This window comes from Anomaloglossus baeobatrachus, chromosome 1, assembly GCF_048569485.1.
Source record: "Anomaloglossus baeobatrachus isolate aAnoBae1 chromosome 1, aAnoBae1.hap1, whole genome shotgun sequence".
In the NCBI taxonomy this organism is placed as follows: domain Eukaryota; kingdom Metazoa; phylum Chordata; class Amphibia; order Anura; family Aromobatidae; genus Anomaloglossus; species Anomaloglossus baeobatrachus.
Genome location: NC_134353.1, coordinates 386837359 through 386856888, shown reverse-complemented (window position 1 = coordinate 386856888; position 19530 = coordinate 386837359).

Here is a 19530-nt window from a genome sequence, read left to right as displayed (position 1 = left end):
AGTGGCAGCACTTGTGCCCTAGTTGTGCACTTCACAGCTAGATTTGCATCAAGCACATTCAAAAATACGCTCTTCTTAACCGTCCCCAGGATGACACCAGGGTAGGTAGCAAAGTCTTTCCTGACCGCAGCTCTGTTCATCTTGGCTTCTTTTAAAAACACAGCAAGCAAGGGTTACTCCAAGCGGAGTCTCCCTTTTTTTCCAAAAATTGTGCCCCACACACACCCACCCATTCAGTGGCAGCACTTGTGCCCTAGTTGTGCACTTCACAGCTAGATTTGCATCAAGCACATTCAAAAATACGCTCTTCTTAACTGTCCCCAGGATGACACCAGGGTAGGTAGCAAAGTCTTTCCTGACCCCAGCTCTGTTCATCTTGGCTTCTTTTAGAAACACAGCAAGCAAGGGTTACTCCAAGCGGAGTCTCCCTTTTTTTACAAAAATTGTGCCCCACACACACCCACCCATTCAGTGGCAGCACTTGTGCCCTAGTTGGGCACTTCACAGCTAGATTTGCATCAAGCACATTCAAAAATACGCCATACTTAACCGTCCCCAGGATGACTCCGGGGTAGGTAGCAAAGTCTTTGCTGAACCATGACTTGTTCATCTTGGCTCCTTTTAAAAACAATGTAAGCAAGGGTTACTCCAAGCGGAGTCTCCCTTTTTTCCAAAAATTGTGCCCCACACACACCCACCCATTCAGTGGCAGCACTTGTGCCCTAGTTGTGCACTTCACAGCTAGATTTGCAACAAGCACATTCAAAAATACGCTCTTCTTAACCGTCCCCAGGATGACACCAGGGTAGGTAGCAAAGTCTTTCCTGACCGCAGCTCTGTTCATCTTGGCTTCTTTTAAAAACACAGCAAGCAAGGGTTACTCCAAGCGGAGTCTCCCTTTTTTTCCAAAAATTGTGCCCCACACACACCCACCCATTCAGTGGCAGCACTTGTGCCCTAGTTGTGCACTTCACAGCTAGATTTGCATCAAGCACATTCAAAAATACGCTCTTCTTAACCGTCCCCAGGATGACACCAGGGTAGGTAGCAAAGTCTTTCCTGACCCCAGCTCTGTTCATCTTGGCTCCTTTTAAAAACAATGTAAGCAAGGGTTACTCCAAGCGGAGTCTCCCTTTTTTCCAAAAATTGTGCCCCACACACACCCACCCATTCAGTGGCAGCACTTGTGCCCTAGTTGTGCACTTCACAGCTAGATTTGCATCAAGCACATTCAAAAATACGCTCTTCTTAACCGTCCCCAGGATGACACCAGGGTAGGTAGCAAAGTCTTTCCTGACCGCAGCTCTGTTCATCTTGGCTTCTTTTAAAAACACAGCAAGCAAGGGTTACTCCAAGCGGAGTCTCCCTTTTTTTCCAAAAATTGTGCCCCACACACACCCACCCATTCAGTGGCAGCACTTGTGCCCTAGTTGGGCACTTCACAGCTAGATTTGCATCAAGCACATTCAAAAATACGCCATACTTAACCGTCCCCAGGATGACTCCGGGGTAGGTAGCAAAGTCTTTGCTGAACCATGACTTGTTCATCTTGGCTCCTTTTAAAAACAATGTAAGCAAGGGTTACTCCAAGCGGAGTCTCCCTTTTTTCCAAAAATTGTGCCCCACACACACCCACCCATTCAGTGGCAGCACTTGTGCCCTAGTTGTGCACTTCACAGCTAGATTTGCATCAAGCACATTCAAAAATACGCTCTTCTTAACCGTCCCCAGGATGACACCAGGGTAGGTAGCAAAGTCTTTCCTGACCGCAGCTCTGTTCATCTTGGCTTCTTTTAAAAACACAGCAAGCAAGGGTTACTCCAAGCGGAGTCTCCCTTTTTTTCCAAAAATTGTGCCCCACACACACCCACCCATTCAGTGGCAGCACTTGTGCCCTAGTTGTACACTTCACAGCTAGATTTGCATCAAGCACATTCAAAAATACGCCATACTTAACCATCCCCAGGATGACTCCGGGGTAGGTAGCAAAGTCTTTGCTGAACCATGACTTGTTCATCTTGGCTCCTTTTAAAAACAATGTAAGCAAGGGTTACTCCAAGCGGAGTCTCCCTTTTTTCAAAAAATTGTGCCCCACACACACCCACCCATTCAGTGGCAGCACTTGTGCCCTAGTTGTGCACTTCACAGCTAGATTTGCATCAAGCACATTCAAAAATACGCTCTTCTTAACCGTCCCCAGGATGACACCAGGGTAGGTAGCAAAGTCTTTCCTGACCGCAGCTCTGTTCATCTTGGCTTCTTTTAAAAACACAGCAAGCAAGGGTTACTCCAAGCGGAGTCTCCCTTTTTTTCCAAAAATTGTGCCCCACACACACCCACCCATTCAGTGGCAGCACTTGTGCCCTAGTTGTGCACTTCACAGCTAGATTTGCATCAAGCACATTCCAAATCCACAAGCATTTACTCTCCCCAGGATGACACAGGGGTAGTAAATTCCTTCTGGATCCATGACTTGTTCATTTTGATGAACGTCAGTCTGTCCACATTGTCACTGGACAGACGCGTGCGCTTATCTGTCAGCACACACCCAGCAGCACTGAAGACACGTTCAGATACAACGCTGGCAGCTGGACACGACAAAATCTCCAAGGCGTAACTGGAGAGCTCTGGCCATTTTTCTAGATTTGAAGCCCAAAAGGAGCAAGGCTCCATTTGCAAAGTCATGGCATCGATGTTCATTTGGAGATACTCCTGTATCATCCTCTCCAGCCGTTGACTATGTGTCAGACTTGTTGTCTCTGGTGGCCTTGCAAAAGAGGGTCTAAAAAAATTATGAAAAGATTCCATAAAATTGCTGTTACCAGCACCAGATACGGTCCTACTGGTACGGGTAGACTGTTGAAGATGACGAGACCGTCCCATGTTTGGCAAGTTACAACTGGGAGATTCCCTCCCTGCACCTGCACGGTTGTTTGGTGGAAAAGCCGAGCTAAGATCGAGTAACAGCTTCTGCTGATACTCCTGCATACGTGCGTCACTTTCTATGGCTGGAATTATGTCACAAAATTTGGACTTGTACTGGGGATCTAATAGTGTGGCAATCCAGTAGTCATCATCACTTCTAATTTTGACAATACGAGAGTCATGTTGGAGGTAGTGCAACAAGAAGGCGCTCATGTGTCTTGCGCAGCCATGCAGACCAAGTCCACGCTGTGTTTGTGGCATAGAGGTCCTACCCGTTCTTTCTTCCTCTGACATCTCCCCCCAACCTCTTTCAACTGAAATTTGACCAAGGTCTCCCTCATCTGCTGAGTCTTCCATGTCCATGGACAATTCGTCCTCCATTTCTTCATGTTCTCCTGCACCTTCCTCAACATTTCGCCTGCTACTATGAGCCCTTGTTGATCCCTGTCCCCCATGGTCCCATGCCTGCTGCGTTGGTGATGATGAACGTCTGGACCTTGGTGATGTTGTTGTCCCTTGCGCATATGAATCCTCCTGTAGTTCCTCCCCTTCCTGTTGTCCCACCCCCTGACTCCGAATAGTGTTTAGCGTGTGCTCCAGCATGTAAATGACTGGAATTGTCATGCTGATAATGGCATTGTCAGCGCTAAACATATTCGTCGCCATGTCGAAACTGTGCAGAAGGGTGCATAGGTCCTTGATCTGAGACCACTCCATCAGGGTGATCTGCCCCACCTCTGCATCTCGTTGGCCCAGGCTATACGTCATGACGTATTGCACCAGGGCTCTGCGGTGCTGCCACAGTCGCTGTAACATGTGGAGAGTTGAATTCCAGCGTGTCGCCACATCGCATTTCAGGCGATGAACCGGCAGGCCGAAAGACTTCTGGAGCGATGCAAGTCGTTCAGCTGCGGTGCTTGAACGGCGGAAGTGAGCAGACAGTTTTCGTGCCCTGTTCAGAAGGCCATCTAGGCCGGGATAGTGTGTTAAAAATTGCTGGACGACAAGGTTCAACACGTGAGCCATACAAGGTACGTGTGTCACCTTGCCCAGGCGAAGGGCCGCACCCAGGTTTGCAGCATTGTCGCACACGGCCTTACCAGGCTGCAGGTTGAGTGGAGACAACCATTTATTAAACTCGGACCGCAGAGCTGACCACAACTCCTCAGCTGTGTGACTCTTATTCCCAAGACATGTCAAGCTAAAGACCGCCTGATGCCGTTGCGCTCTGCTGCCAGCATAGTAATGAGGGGTGCGTGATTCCTTCTGCCAGTGAGAACGCTGGTGGCCTGACCAGGCAGGCTTGGGGCGGAGGTGGAGGACCCAGATGAGGTGGAGGATGCAGAAGCAGTGGCGGAACTTGGACAGACAGAGGATTGACACACAAGTCGTGGGAACGGCAAGACTTGTGCAGCAGACCCTTCACCATCTATCACCATAGTTACCCAGTGCCCAGTCAGCGACATGTAACGTCCCTGTCCATGCTTACTGGTCCAAGTATCGGTGGTGAAATGCACCCGTTCACACACAGAGTTTCTCAAGGAAGCGGTGATGTTGTGTGCGACATGCTGGTGTAGCGCGGGCACACCTTTCTTAGAGAAGTAGTGGCGACTAGGCATCTGGTACTGGGGCACAGCGACAGACATAAGGTCTCTAAAATCCTGTGTGTCCACTAGGCGGAAAGGCAGCATTTCGGTAGCCAAGAGCTTACAGAGGGATAGAGTCAACCTCTTAGCTTTGTCATGGGTCGCAGGAAGTGGCCGTTTATTTGACCACATCTGAGGGACAGAGATCTGGCTGCTGTGTGTAGACGGTGTTGAGTAGGGTGTCCCTGGAAAAATGCAGGTTTGTGAGGAAAGTGCAGGCAGAGACATGATGTTGCCTTCATCCAACGTTGGTGCTATCGATGTCTGAGAGAGCTGTACACACTCACTTATTTCCCCTTCCAAACCAACTGACGACCTACCAAGCAAACTGCCTGTTGCGGTTACAGTGGTGGAAGTTGTGCGTGGAAAAACAGGTGTGACAGCTGTCCCCACAGTCCTAGAAGAAGAAGAGCGCGCGGATGCACTGGAAGGGGCAGGCGGTGGATGGTTCGCTCCGCTAGGCCGCGTTGCAGCACAGTGAGCTTCCCACCGGGACCTATGATATTTATTCATGTGACGATTCATGGAAGAAGTTGTCAAACTGCTGAGGTTTTGACCTCTACTAAGAGAATCATGACAAAGTTTACAGATCACATAATTTGGGCGATCTTTTTCTATGTCAAAAAAGGACCAGGCTAGGCAAGGCTTAGAGGCCATGCGACCTGTTGATCCACCCCGAATAATGGTCATAGGCAGAGTGGTGGCTGAGGATGCAGTTGTAGACGTGCTACCAGTGCTCCGACTCTGTCCAGGAAGGCGCAAGGTAACTTCGTCGTCGGTTGCATCCTCCTCCACCGCCTCTGTTGACCTCCTCGAGTGCCTGACTGGGGGTTGACAGTAGGTGGGATCTAGAACTTCATCATCAATTGTTGTGTTTGCACTCCCCTCCCCCTCAGACCGAGCCTCTTCTTGCCCTGACCGAATATTTAAGTTGTCATCCCAATCGGGTATCTGCGTCTCATCTTCATCAGTATGTTCCTCATTGTCTATAACCACAGGTGTTACAGTTTGTGACAAAGGGTCAACATTATGCTCAGAAACTTGGTCCTCACGGCCTGAATCAGAGTCACAAAGGTTCTGGGCATCACTGCAGACCATTTCCTGTTCTGTACTCACTGTAGCTTGGGAGCAGACCTCTGATTCCCAGGCTATAGTGTGACTGAACAGCTCTGCAGACTCAGCCATCTCAGTTCCACCATACTTGGCAGGGCTGATGGAGACTTCAGAGCTGGGAGAAAGCAAGTTTGATTGGGATGACAACTCAGAGGACTGGTGTTTTTTGGATGCGGTACTTGAAGTGGCTGAGAGGGCACTTGTTGGACCACTTGAGATCCATTCAAGCATTTTTCTTTTTTGGCCATCATCTACCTTTGTTCCTGTTGTTCGTGTCCATAAAAAAGGGAGCACATCGGATTGTCCACGGTAAGTAGTAGACATCTTACTTTTGCTGGTAGATGGTCTATCTTCAGCAGATGATAATGGAGCTTTGCCACCTTCCCCACGGACAAACCCTTTTTTTCCTTTTCCACCACGCCTCTTCCCCTTTCCACCAGCATCTGTCATTTTGCCACTCATGTTGATTGCGACAAGATTGTGCACTGAAAATGTGGTAGTAAAAATTGAGAGGTGGTGTAGATTGCAGCGGTGGTCTAGCTTTATTAACAGCAGAATAATAAAGAATAATTATCCCTAACAATGCAACTACGGCCCTTAAACTGGCAGCAGTGTTTGCTAGTATAATGGCTTAGTTATAATGAGTTGGTGTCAGGTTTCCGGGATTTCCAGTTCTCTTTTGAAAGAGCTTGCCCTCGGTTAACATGGAGTTTACTGTTCTGTTGCCCTACTTCCTGTCCAGCTGCTTAAAAGGCCGCCTCTAAGCCTAGTCCAGTGCCTGAGTATACTGCTTGCTGTGTGCTCCTGCTTTGCTGCTCTAATTCCTGATTGCCTTTGGATTCTCTTGAAAGACTACCGACTCTGGACCGTACCCGGTTTCTTCAAGCTGTGCCCGGACTCGTCTGCCGTCTTTGGTCAGCACTTCTGCCCGGTTCCTTCCGGTTCGTAACCACTCTGGACTATCATCCCGTACGGACACTTCTGGACTTTACCACTTGCCCCTTGTGTCCCGGCTGCTGCGCATTTAGGCCTGCCGGGGTGATTGCCAGACAGTCCCTGTATAGGGGTTCGCTCTTGGTGGTCTCCCTGGGGGAGTCCGGTGCGCGGCCCCGGGAATTCCCTTCGCTCCGTTTCGGGAAGGTATTTCGTGTGTTATTGTTCTACTGTGTTTGTTCCGTTGTGTACCTATCGTGGTTACATATTATAAACATCTTTGTACCAAGAACTCGTCTCTGGTTGTCATTGCCCTAACGCTATCGAAATCCTCAGAACATACAATAGTATTACAGTTGGAGTGTGCAATGCAGGCAGAGGTGCTGCAAATGTCTTTGCACTAGTGTGACTAGACAACAGTCCAATAGCCACGTTTAAGATGCCACTAGGTACACTGAGTGTTTGCTAGTATAATGGCTTAGTTATAATGAGTTGGAGTGTGCAATGCAGGTAGAGGTGCTGCAAATGTCTTTGCACTAGTGGGACTATAGCAAAGTCCAATAGCCACGTTTAGGATGCCACTAGGTACACTGAGTGTTTGCTAGTATAATGGCTTAGTTATAATGAGTTGGAGTGTGCAATGCAGGTAGAGGTGCTGCAAATGTCTTTGCACTAGTGGGACTACAGCAAAGTCCAATAGCCACGTTTAGGATGACTCTAGGTACACTGAGTGTTTGCTAGTATAATGGCTTAGTTATAATGAGTTGGAGTGTGCAATGCAGGTAGAGGTGCTGCAAATGTCTTTGCACTAGTGGGACTATAGCAAAGTCCAATAGCCACGTTTAGGATGCCACTAGGTACACTGAGTGTTTGCTAGTATAATGGCTTAGTTATAATGAGTTGGAGTGTGCAATGCAGGTAGAGGTGCAGCAAATGTCTTTGCACTAGTGGGACTATAGCAAAGTCCAATAGCCACGTTTAGGATGCCACTAGGTACCCTGAGTGTTTGCTAGTATAATGGCTTAGTTATAATGAGTTGGAGTGTGCAATGCAGGTAGAGGTGCTGCAAATGTCTTTGCACTAGTGGGACTATAGCAAAGTCCAATAGCCACGTTTAGGATGCCACTAGGTACACTGAGTGTTTGCTAGTATAATGGCTTAGTTATGAGTTGGAGTGTGCAATGCAGGTAGAGGTGCTGCAAATGTCTTTGCACTAGTGGGACTACAGCAAAGTCCAATAGCCACGTTTAGGATGACTCTAGGTACACTGAGTGTTTGCTAGTATAATGGCTTAGTTATAATGAGTTGGAGTGTGCAATGCAGGTAGAGGTGCTGCAAATGTCTTTGCACTAGTGGGACTATAGCAAAGTCCAATAGCCACGTTTAGGATGCCACTAGGTACACTGAGTGTTTGCTAGTATAATGGCTTAGTTATAATGAGTTGGAGTGTGCAATGCAGGTAGAGGTGCAGCAAATGTCTTTGCACTAGTGGGACTATAGCAAAGTCCAATAGCCACGTTTAGGATGCCACTAGGTACCCTGAGTGTTTGCTAGTATAATGGCTTAGTTATAATGAGTTGGAGTGTGCAATGCAGGTAGAGGTGCTGCAAATGTCTTTGCACTAGTGGGACTATAGCAAAGTCCAATAGCCACGTTTAGGATGCCACTAGGTACACTGAGTGTTTGCTAGTATAATGGCTTAGTTATAATGAGTTGGAGTGTGCAATGCAGGCAGAGGTGCTGCAAATGTCTTTGCACTAGTGTAACTAGACAACAGTCCAATAGCCACGTTTAAGATGCCACTAGGTACACTGAGTGTTTGCTAGTATAATGGCTTAGTTATAATGAGTTGGAGTGTGCAATGCAGGTAGAGGTGCTGCAAATGTCTTTGCACTAGTGGGACTATGGCAAAGTCCATCAGCCACGTTTAGGATGCCACTAGGTACACTGAGTGTTTGCTAGTATAATGGCTTAGTTATAATGAGTTGGAGTGTGCAATGCAGGTAGAGGTGCTGCAAATGTCTTTGCACTAGTGGGACTATAGCAAAGTCCAATAGCCACGTTTAGGATGCCACTAGGTACACTGAGTGTTTGCTAGTATAATGGCTTAGTTATAATGAGTTGGAGTGTGCAATGCAGGCAGAGGTGCTGCAAATGTCTTTGCACTAGTGTGACTAGACAATAGTCCAATAGCCACGTTTAAGATGCCACTAGGTACACTGAGTGTTTGCTAGTATAATGGCTTAGTTATAATGAGTTGGAGTGTGCAATGCAGGTAGAGGTGCTGCAAATGTCTTTGCACTAGTGGGACTATAGCAAAGTCCAATAGCCACGTTTAGGATGCCACTAGGTACACTGAGTGTTTGCTAGTATAATGGCTTAGTTATAATGAGTTGGAGTGTGCAATGCAGGTAGAGGTGCTGCAAATGTCTTTGCACTAGTGGGACTATAGCAAAGTCCAATAGCCACGTTTAGGATGCCACTAGGTACACTGAGTGTTTGCTAGTATAATGGCTTAGTTATAATGAGTTTGAGTGTGCAATGCAGATAGAGGTGCTGCAAATGTCTTTGCACTAGTGGGACTATAGCAAAGTCCAATAGCCACGTTTAGGATGCCACTAGGTACACTGAGTGTTTGCTAGTATAATGGCTTAGTTATAATGAGTTGGAGTGTGCAGAGGACAGGAGGGTACAGTGCCAGGATTGTGGGTCTGGGTAGAGGAATGGAAGCCTGCCTTTCTATTCCCTCCTAATGGGGAAATGCAGCGACGAAATCCCTGACCTTTGCTACACAGACGCTGTCGCTGTTTTCAGGACCTGTCACCTTAACTCTGACCCTGCCCGTACGAGCCCTTAAAAGGACTGATAGATAGTGCTATCCCTATGCTGTCCAGCGTATCCAATATCGGCGATAGGACTCAGGACGGAGCTGCCCCACTGATGTCTGACACCAAGGACGCAGAAGAGATAATGGCGTGCTGGAGGAAAATGTCCGGTTTTATAATGCAGGGACATGTGACATGGACATCCTATCACACATGCCGTTGCTTCTCTGGCTAAAAGTCCAATTAGCTGTGTGTGTGTCTGGGATTGGCTGACATGCTGGCCCGCCCCACAAGACGCGCGCGCTTAGGGAAGGAAAACAAGGAAAAAAAAAAAAAAAATGGCGATCGCCATTATACAAACAGGAGTGATCTGAAGGCGCTGTTCACGCACACTATACACTGAAATGTCATAATAGTGTGAGTCACAGAGTGACTTACACTATTACAGTGGAAAGTCAGCTAGGAATTAGCTGTTTTTTTGCTGCTAGAACCGTTCTCGAACGTTTCCAGAACTATCGAGCTTTTGCAAAAAGGTCGAGTTCTAGTTCGATCTAGAACAGGCCCCAAAATCACTCGAGCCTAGAACTGGAGAACCACGAACTACAAACCGCGCTCAACTCTACTCACAACCTCACGCAGCCCAAGCAAAGAGCCTACCAATACACCAACACAGAGAAGTGGGGAACTGACTCTACAATAATTCACATAATCCTAGTGACTGCGCACACAACATGGCCAAACAAAAGCAAAAGACAGTACCTGACCTATCAATCCAATGGAAACTCATAAGCAGCACAGTCCATTGGACTAGGCAATTATATGCAACCATATAAAGTCCATGGCCTTATCTCAGAGTCGTGCCCACAACCTCTCATAGCCCAAGCAAAGAGACTACCACTACACCAAAACAGAGAAGTGGGAAGCTGAATCTACATTAATTCACATAATCCTAGTGACTGCACACACAACATGGCCAAACAAAAGCAAAAACAGTACATGGCCTATCAATCCAATGAAAACTCATAGACAACACAGTCCATTGGACTAGGCAATTACATACAGCCATACAAAGTCCATGGGCCTCTCCTCAGAGTCGAACCCACAAACTCTCTTAGCCCAAGCAAAGACCCTACCACTACACCAGCACAGAGAAGTGGGAAATTGACTGTCCATTAATTCACATAATCCTAGTGACTGCGCACACAACATGGCCAAACAAAAGCAAAAAACCGTACCTGACCTATCAATTAAATGTAAACTCATAGGCAGCACAGTCCATTGGACTAGGCAAATACATGCAAGCATACAAACTTCACGAGCCTTCCTTTAGAGTCGAGACCACAACCTCTCATAGCCCAAGCAAAGAGCCTTCCACTACACCAACACAGAGAAGTGGGAAGCTGACTCTACATTAATTCACATAATCCTTGTGACTGCGCAGACAAAATAGCCAAACAAAAGCAAAAGACAGTACCTTGCCTATCAATCCAATAAAAACTCATAAGCAACACAGTCAATTGGACTAGGCAATTACATGCAGCCATACAAAGTCCATGGGCCTTGCCTCAGAGTCGAACCCACAACCTCTTGGAGAACAAGAAATGAGCCTACCACTACACCAACAGAGAGAAGTGGGAAATTGACTCTACATTAATTCACATAATCCTAGTGACTGCGCACACAACTTGGCCAAACAAAAGCAAAAGACAGTACCTGGCCTATCAATCCAATGGAAGATCATAGGTAACAAAGTTTATTGGACTAGGCAATTACATGCAGCCATACAAAGTCCATAGGCCTTGCCTCAGAGTCAAACCCACAACCTCTCGCAGCCCAAGCAAAGAGCCTTCCACTACACCAACACAGAGAAGTGGAAAACTGACTCTACATTAATACACATAATCCTAGTGACTGCGCACACAACATGGCCAAACAAAAGCAAATGACAGTACCTGGCCTATCAATCCAATAAAAACTCATAAGCCACACAGTCCATTGGACTACGCAATTACATGCAGCCACACAAAGTCCATGGGACTTGCTTCAGAGTCAAACCCACAACCTCTCGCTGCCCTAGCAAAGAGCCTACCACTACACCAACTCAGAAAAGTGGAAAACTGATTCTACATTAATTCACATAATCCTAGTGACTAGAGATGAGCGAACCAGTCGCTGTTCGGCTCGAGGTCGATTCGCCGAACGGAGCTGCCGTTCGAGTTCGGTTTGTCGAACGTTCGACGAACCGAACTCGAACTGCATAGGAAACAATGGCAGGCAATCACAAACACATAAAAACACCTAGAAAACACCCTCAAAGGTGTCCAAAAGGTGACAAACAACTCACAACACAACACAAACACATGGGAAAGTGACAAGGTCAAATTCTCATGCGAAAACAAAACAGCGTTACGAGGAAAAAGAGGACGAGACACAGATATAGGCATGGCATGCCCTTCTAAAATCATGTAAAACACCGCAAGGTGACTCCAAGCGGAGTGTCCCTTTTTTCCAAAAATTGTGCCCCACACACACCCACCCCTTCAGTGGCAGCACTTGTGCCCCAGTTGTACACTTCACAGGTAGATTTGCATCAAGCACATTCAAAAATACGCCATACTTAACCGTCACCAGGATGACACCGGGGTAGGTAGCAAAGTCTTTCCTGATCCCAGGTTTATGCATCTTGGATCATTTTTTAAAACTATGTAAGCAAGGGTTACTCCAAGTGGAGTGTCTCTTTTTCCAACAATTGTGCCCCACACACACCCACCCATTCAGTGGCAGCACTTGTGCCCTAGTTGTACACTTCACAGCTAGATTTGCATCAAGCACATTCAAAAATACGCCATACTTAACCGTCACCAGGATGGCACCGGGGTAGGTAGCAAACTCTTTCCTAATCCCAGCTCTGTTCATCTTGGATCATTTTTAAAAAACACAGCAACCAAGGGTTACTCCAAGAGGAGTCTCCCTTTTTTTCCAAAAATTGGGCCACACACACACCCACCCCTTCAGTGGCAGCACTTGTGCCCTAGTTGTACACTTCACAGCTAGATTTGCATCAAGCACATTCAAAAATACGCCATACTTAACCGTCCCCAGGATGACACCGGGGTAGGTAGCAAAGTCTTTCCTGATCCCAGCTGTATGCATCTTGGATCATTTTTTAAAACTATGTAAGCAAGGGTTACTCCAAGCGGAGTGTCCCTTTTTCCAAAAATTGTGCCCCACACACACCCACCCATTCAGTGGCAGCACTTGTGCCCTAGTTGTACCCTTCACATCTAGATTTGCATTAAGCACATTCTAAAATACGCCATACTTAACCGTCCCCAGGATGACACCGGGGTAGGTAGCAAACTCTTTCCTGATCCCAGCTCTGTTCATCTTGGATCATTTTTAAAAAACACAGCAAGCAAGGGTTACTCCAAGAGGAGTGCCCCTTTTTTTCCAAAAATTGTGCCCCACAGACACCCACCCATTCAGTGGCAGCACTTGTGCCCTAGTTGTACCCTTCACATCTAGATTTGCATCAAGCACATTCTAAAATACGCCATACTTAACCGTACCCAGGATGACACCGGGGTAGGTAGAAAAGTCTTTGCTGAACCATGACTTGTTCATCTTGGCTCCTTTTAAAAAACACAGCAACCAAGGGAGTGTCCACTCACCCCTTCAGTGGCAGCACTTGCGCCCTAGTTGTACACTTCACAGCTAGATTTGCATTAAGCACATTCAAAAATACGCCATATTTAACCGTCCCCAGGATGACACCGGGGTAGGTAGCAAAGTCTTTCCTAATCCCAGCTGTATGCATCTTGGATCATTTTTTAAAACTATCTAAGCAAAGGTTACTCCAAGCGGAGTGTCCCTTTTTCCAAAAATTGTGCCCCACACACACCCACCCCTTCAGTGGCAGCAGTTGTGCCCTAGTTGTACACTTCACAGCTAGATTTGCATCAAGCACATTCAAAAATACGCCATACTTAACCGTCCCCAGGATGGCACTGGGGTAGGTAGCAAAGTCTTTCCTGATCCCAGCTGTATGCATCTTGGATCATTTTTTAAAACTATGTAAGCAAGGGTTACTCCAAGCGGAGTGTCCCTTTTTTTCCTAAAATTGTGTCCCACACACACCAACCCATTCAGTGGCAGCACTTGTGCCCTAGTTGTACACTTCAAAGCTAGATTTGCATCAAGCACATTCAAAAATACGCCATACTTAACCGTCCCCAGGATGACACAGGGGTAGGTAGCAAAGTCTTTCCTAATCCTAGCTGTATACATCTTGGATCATTTTTTAAAACTATGTAAGCAAGGGTTACTCCAAGCGGAGTGTCCCTTTTTCCAAAAATTGTGCCCCACACACACCCACCCATTCAGTGGCAGCACTTGTGCCCTAGTTGTACACTTCACAGCTAGATTTGCATCAAGCACATTCAAAAATACGCCATACTTAACCGTCCCCAGGATGACACCGGGGTAGGTAGCAAAGTCTTTCCTGATCCCAGCTGTATGCATCTTGGATCATTTTTTAAAACTATGTAAGCAAGGGTTACTCCAAGCGGAGTGTCCCTTTTTCCAAAAATTGTGCCCCACACACACCCACCCATTCAGTGGCAGCACTTGTGCCCTAGTTGTACACTTCACAGCCTTATCTGTCAGCACACACAAAGCAGCACTGAAGACACATTCAGAGACAACGCTGGCAGCTGGACACGACAAAATCTCCAAGGCGAAACTGGAGAGCTCTGGCCATTTTTCTAGATTTGAAGCCCAAAATGAGCAAGGCTTCATTTGCAAAGTCATGGCATCGATGTTCATTTGGAGATACTCCTGTATCATCCTCTCCAGCCGTTGACTATGTGTCAGACTTGTTGTCTCTGGTGGCCTTGCAAAGGAGGGTCTAAAAAAATTATGAAAAGATTCCATAAAATTGCTGTTACCAGCACCAGATACAGTCCTACTGGTACGGGTAGACTGTTTAAGATGACGAGACCGTCCCATGTTTGTCAAGTTACAACTGGGAGATTCACTCCCTGCACCTGCACGGTTGTTTGGTGGAAAAGCCGACCTAAGATCGAGTAACAGCTTCTGCTGAAACTCCTGCATACGTGCGTCCCTTTCTATGGCTGGAATTATGTCACAAAATTTCGACATGTACCGGGGATCTAATAGTGTGGCAAGCCAGTAGTCATCATCACTTCTAATTTTGACAATACGAGGGTCATGTTGGAGGTAGTGCAACAAGAAGGCACTTATGTGTCTTGCGCAGCCATGCGGACCAAGTCCACGCTGTGTTTGTGGCATAGAGGTGCTACCCGTTCTTTCTTCCTCTGACATCTCCCCCCAACCTCTTTCAACTGAAATTTGACCAAGGTCTCCCTCATCCGCTGAGTCTTCCATGTCCATGGACAGTTCGTCCTCCATTTCTTCATGTTCTCCTGCACCTTCCTCAACATTTCGCCTGCTACTATGCGCCCTTGTTGATTCCTGTCCCCCATGGTCCCATGCCTGCCGCGTTGGTGATGATGAACGTCTGGACCTTGGTGATGTTGTTGTCCCTTGCGCATATGAATCCTCCTGTAGTTCCTCCCCTTCCTGTTGTCCCACCCCCTGACTCCGAATAGTGTTTAGCGTGTGCTCCAGCATGTAAATGACTGGAATTGTCATGCTGATAATGGAATTGTCAGCGCTAAACATATTCGTCGCCATGTCGAAACTGTGCAGAAGGGTGCATAGGTCCTTGATCTGAGACCACTCCATCAGGGTGATCTGCCCCACCTCTGCATCTTGTTGGCCCAGGCTATACGTCATGTCGTATTGCACCAGGGCTCGGCGGTGCTGCCACAGTCGCTGTAACATGTGGAGAGTCGAATTCCAGCGTGTCGCCACATCGCATTTCAGGCGATGAACCGGCAGGCCGAAAGACTTCTGGAGCGATGCAAGTCGCTCAGCTGCAGCGGTTGAACGGCGGAAGTGAGCAGACAGTTTTCGTGCCCTGGTCAGAAGGCCATCTAGGCCGGGATAGTGTGTTAAAAATTGCTGGACAACAAGGTTCAACACGTGAGCCATACAAGGCACGTGTGTCACCTTGCCCAGGCGAAGGGCCGCACCCAGGTTTGCAGCATTGTCGCACACGGCCTTACCAGGCTGCAGGTTGAGTGGAGACAACCATTTATTAAACTCGGACCGCAGAGCTGACCACAACTCCTCAGCTGTGTGACTCCTATTACCAAGACATGTCAAGCTAAAGACCGCCTGATGCCGTTGCGCTCTGCTGCCAGCATAGTAATGAGGGGTGCGTGATTCCTTCTGCGCAGTGAGAACGCTGGTGGCCTGACCAGGCAGGCTTGGGGCGGAGGTGGAGAACAAAGATGAGGTGGAGGAGGCAGAAGCAGTGGCGGAACTTGGACAGACAGAGGATTGACACACAAGTCGTGGGGACGGCAAGACTTGTGCAGCAGACCCTTCACCATCTATCACCATAGTTACCCAGTGCCCAGTCAGCGACATGTAACGTCCCTGTCCATGCTTACTGGTCCAAGTATCGGTGGTGAAATGCACCCATTCACACACAGAGTTTCTCAAGGAAGCGGTGATGTTGTGTGCGACATGCTGGTGTAGCACGGGCACACCTTTCTTAGAGAAGTAGTGGCGACTAGGCATCTGGTACTGGGGCATAGCGACAGAAATAAGGTCTCTAAAATCCTGTGTGTCCACTAGGCGGAAAGGCAGCATTTCGGTAGCCAAGAGCTTACAGAGGGATAGAGTCAACCTCTTAGCTTTGTCATGGGTCGCAGGAAATGGCCTTTTATTTGACCACATCTGAGGGACAGAGATCTGGCTGCTGTGTGTAGACGGTGTTGAGTAGGTTGTCCCTGGAAAAATGCAGGTTTGTGAGGAAAGTGCAAGCGGAGACATGATGTTGCCTTCATCCAACGTTGGTGCTATCGATGTCTGAGAGAGCTGTACACACTCACTTGTTTCCCCTTCCAAACCAACTGACGACCTACCAAGCAAACTGCCTGTTGCGGTTACAGTGGTGGAAGTTGTGCGTGGAAAACCAGGTGTGACAGCTGTCCCCACAGTCCTAGAAGATGAAGAGCGCGCGGATGCACTGGAAGGGGCAGGCCGTGGATGGTTCGCTCCGCTAGGCCGCATTGCAGCACGGTGAACTTCCCACTGGGACCTATGATATTTATTCATGTGACGATTCATGGAAGAAGTTGTCAAACTGCTGAGGTTTTGACCTCTACTAACAGAATCCCGACAAATTTTACACATCACATAATTTGGGCGATCTTTTTCTATGTCAAAAAAGGACCAGGCTAGGCAAGGCTTAGAGGGCATGCGACCTGCTGAGCCCCCCGACTAGTGCTCAGAGGCAGAGTGGTGGCTGATGATGCAGTTGTAGATGTGCTACCAGTGCTCCGACTCAGTCCAGGAAGGTGCAAGGTAACTTCATCGTCGGTTGCATCCTCCTCCACCGCCTCTGTTGACCTCCTCGAGTGCCTGACTGGGGGTTGACAGTAGGTGGCATCTAGAACTTCATCATCAATTGTTGTGTTTGCACTCCCCTCCCCCTCAGACCGAGCCTCTTCTTGCCCTGACCGAATATTTAAGTTGTCATCCCAATCTGGTATCTGCGTCTCATCGTCATCAGTATGTTCCTCATTGTCTATAACCACAGGTGTTACAGTTTGTGACAAAGGGTCAACATTATGCTCAGAAACTTCATCCTCACGGCCTGAATCAGAGTCACAAAGGTTCTGGGCATCAGTGCAGACCATTTCCTGGTCTGTACTCACTGTAGCTTGGGAGCAGACCTCTGATTCCCAGGCTATAGTGTGACTGAACAGCTCTGCAGACTCAGCCATCTCAGTTCCACCATACTTGGCAGGGCTGATGGAGACTTCAGAGCTGGGAGAAAGCAAGTTTGATTGGGATGACAACTCAGAGGACTGGTGTTTTTTGGATGCGGTACTTGAAGTGGCTGAGAGGGCACTTGTTGGACCACTTGAGATCCATTCAAGCAATTTTCTTTTTTGGCCATCATCTACCTTTGTTCCTGTTGTTCGTGTCCATAAGAAAGGGAGCACATCGGATTGTCCACAGTAAGTAGTAGACATCTTACTTTTGCTGGTAGATGGTCTATCTTCAGCAGATGATAATGGAGCTTTGCCACCTTCCCCACGGACAAACCCTTTTTTTCCTTTTCCACCACGCCTCTTCCCCTTTCCACCAGCATCTGTCATTTTGCCACTCATGTTGATTGCGACAAGATTGTGGACTGAAAATGTGGTAGTAAAAATTGAGAGGTGATGTAGATTGCAGCGGTGGTCTAGCTTTATTAACAGCAGAATAATAAAGAATAAATATCCCTGACAATGCAACTACGGCCCTTAAACTGGCAGCATAAATTGCTAGTATAATGGCTTAGTAACAATGAGTTGGAGTGTGCAATGCAGGCAGAGGTGCTGCAAATATCTTTGCACTACTGGGACTATACAGAAGTCCAATAGCCACGTTTAGGATGCCACTAAGTTCACTCAGTGTTTGCTAGTATAATGGCTTAGTTATAATGAGTTTGAGTGTGCAATGCAGCCAGACGTGCTGCAAATATCTTTGCACTACTGGGACTATACAGAAGTCCAATAAACAAGAAGATGTGTGTCAGCTCACCCCTCTTCACTCCCGGACTCCACACTGATGCAAGGAACGCCCTGGCCCGGGCGGAAGACAACATCAGAAAGGAAAAAAATCCAGCATCAAGGAGAATGTATAGATGAATAAAAAAATTTATTTTCTTTTATTGGAGTTATTATTAAAATCAGGTATTCAATCCAGTAAGCACAGAGGCACAAGTATGGTAGCGGATTATCCAACGCATTTCGACCAGAAGGTCTTACTCATGGCATGTGTTTTACCCCAAAATGATCCCATATAAAGGGTACACATTAAACATCATTGGCAAAGCTGAGTGCTTAATTAAAACTAAAAACAGGCAGGTGCATAATCCCATGCAGGGAAGATATACAAGGGACAGGAATAAAAACATGTGTGTAGGAAACCGCAGTTAAAAAAATATGTATAAATATATATGTCTATACACAGATCATGTAAAGTATTCTAGAGGATTAAATTTATTCTGGAGAAATATAAATGTAAAAATGTGCAAATGTTTCAAAGACTGTTGAACTTATAAAATGGAGGAATGATAGTTATAAAAAAGATACAATATCAAGTCCTATCAAGTATTCAGACTATGCGATACGCTAGTATCCCATCTGAAAATTCAAGGGGACCAGTTATTGAGAAATTTGCTCCCATAATTTCTTTTTCTAGCTATTTTAATAATTTGTTTCTCCATATTCATATAAATCAGGAAATCCATGCTTTCAAATATATGCTGGTAGAGTGCCGTGAAACGGCTAAAATATTGAAAGCATGGACAAAGATCTATTTATAAAAAAAAAAAAAATTGTAGAGCTATATAATTGGTTCAAGAGTTGTTGAAATTATAGATGGAAGAATATTATTTTAAGAATATTGTAGGATCAAGTCCTGTCGGGTGTTCAGACCGTGCGGTAGTTATAAGAAAGATACAATATCAAGTCCTATCAAGTATTCAGACTATGCGATACGCTAGTATCCCATCTGAAAATTCAAGGGGACCAGTTATTGAGAAATTTGCTCCCATAATTTCTTTCTCTAGCTATTTTGATAATTTATTTCTCCATATTCATATAAATCAGAAATCCATGCTTTCAAATATATGCTGTTAAAGTGCCGTAAAACGGCTGAAATGTTGAAAGCATGGACAAAGATCTATCTATAAAAAAATGTGGAGATATATAATTGGTTCAAGAGTTGTTGAAATTATAGATGGAAGAATATTATTTTAAGAATATTGTAGGATCAAGTCCTGTCGGGTTTTCAGACCGTGCGGTACCCTAGTGCCTAGTCTGAAAATCCAAAAGGACTCTCTGTTAAGGAGTTTTCTCCTATGATTTCCTCCTCTAGTTGGCTTAGTAACTTTTTCAATGCCCATAAAAGTTAGGGAGTCCGTGCATCTGTCATGTGTA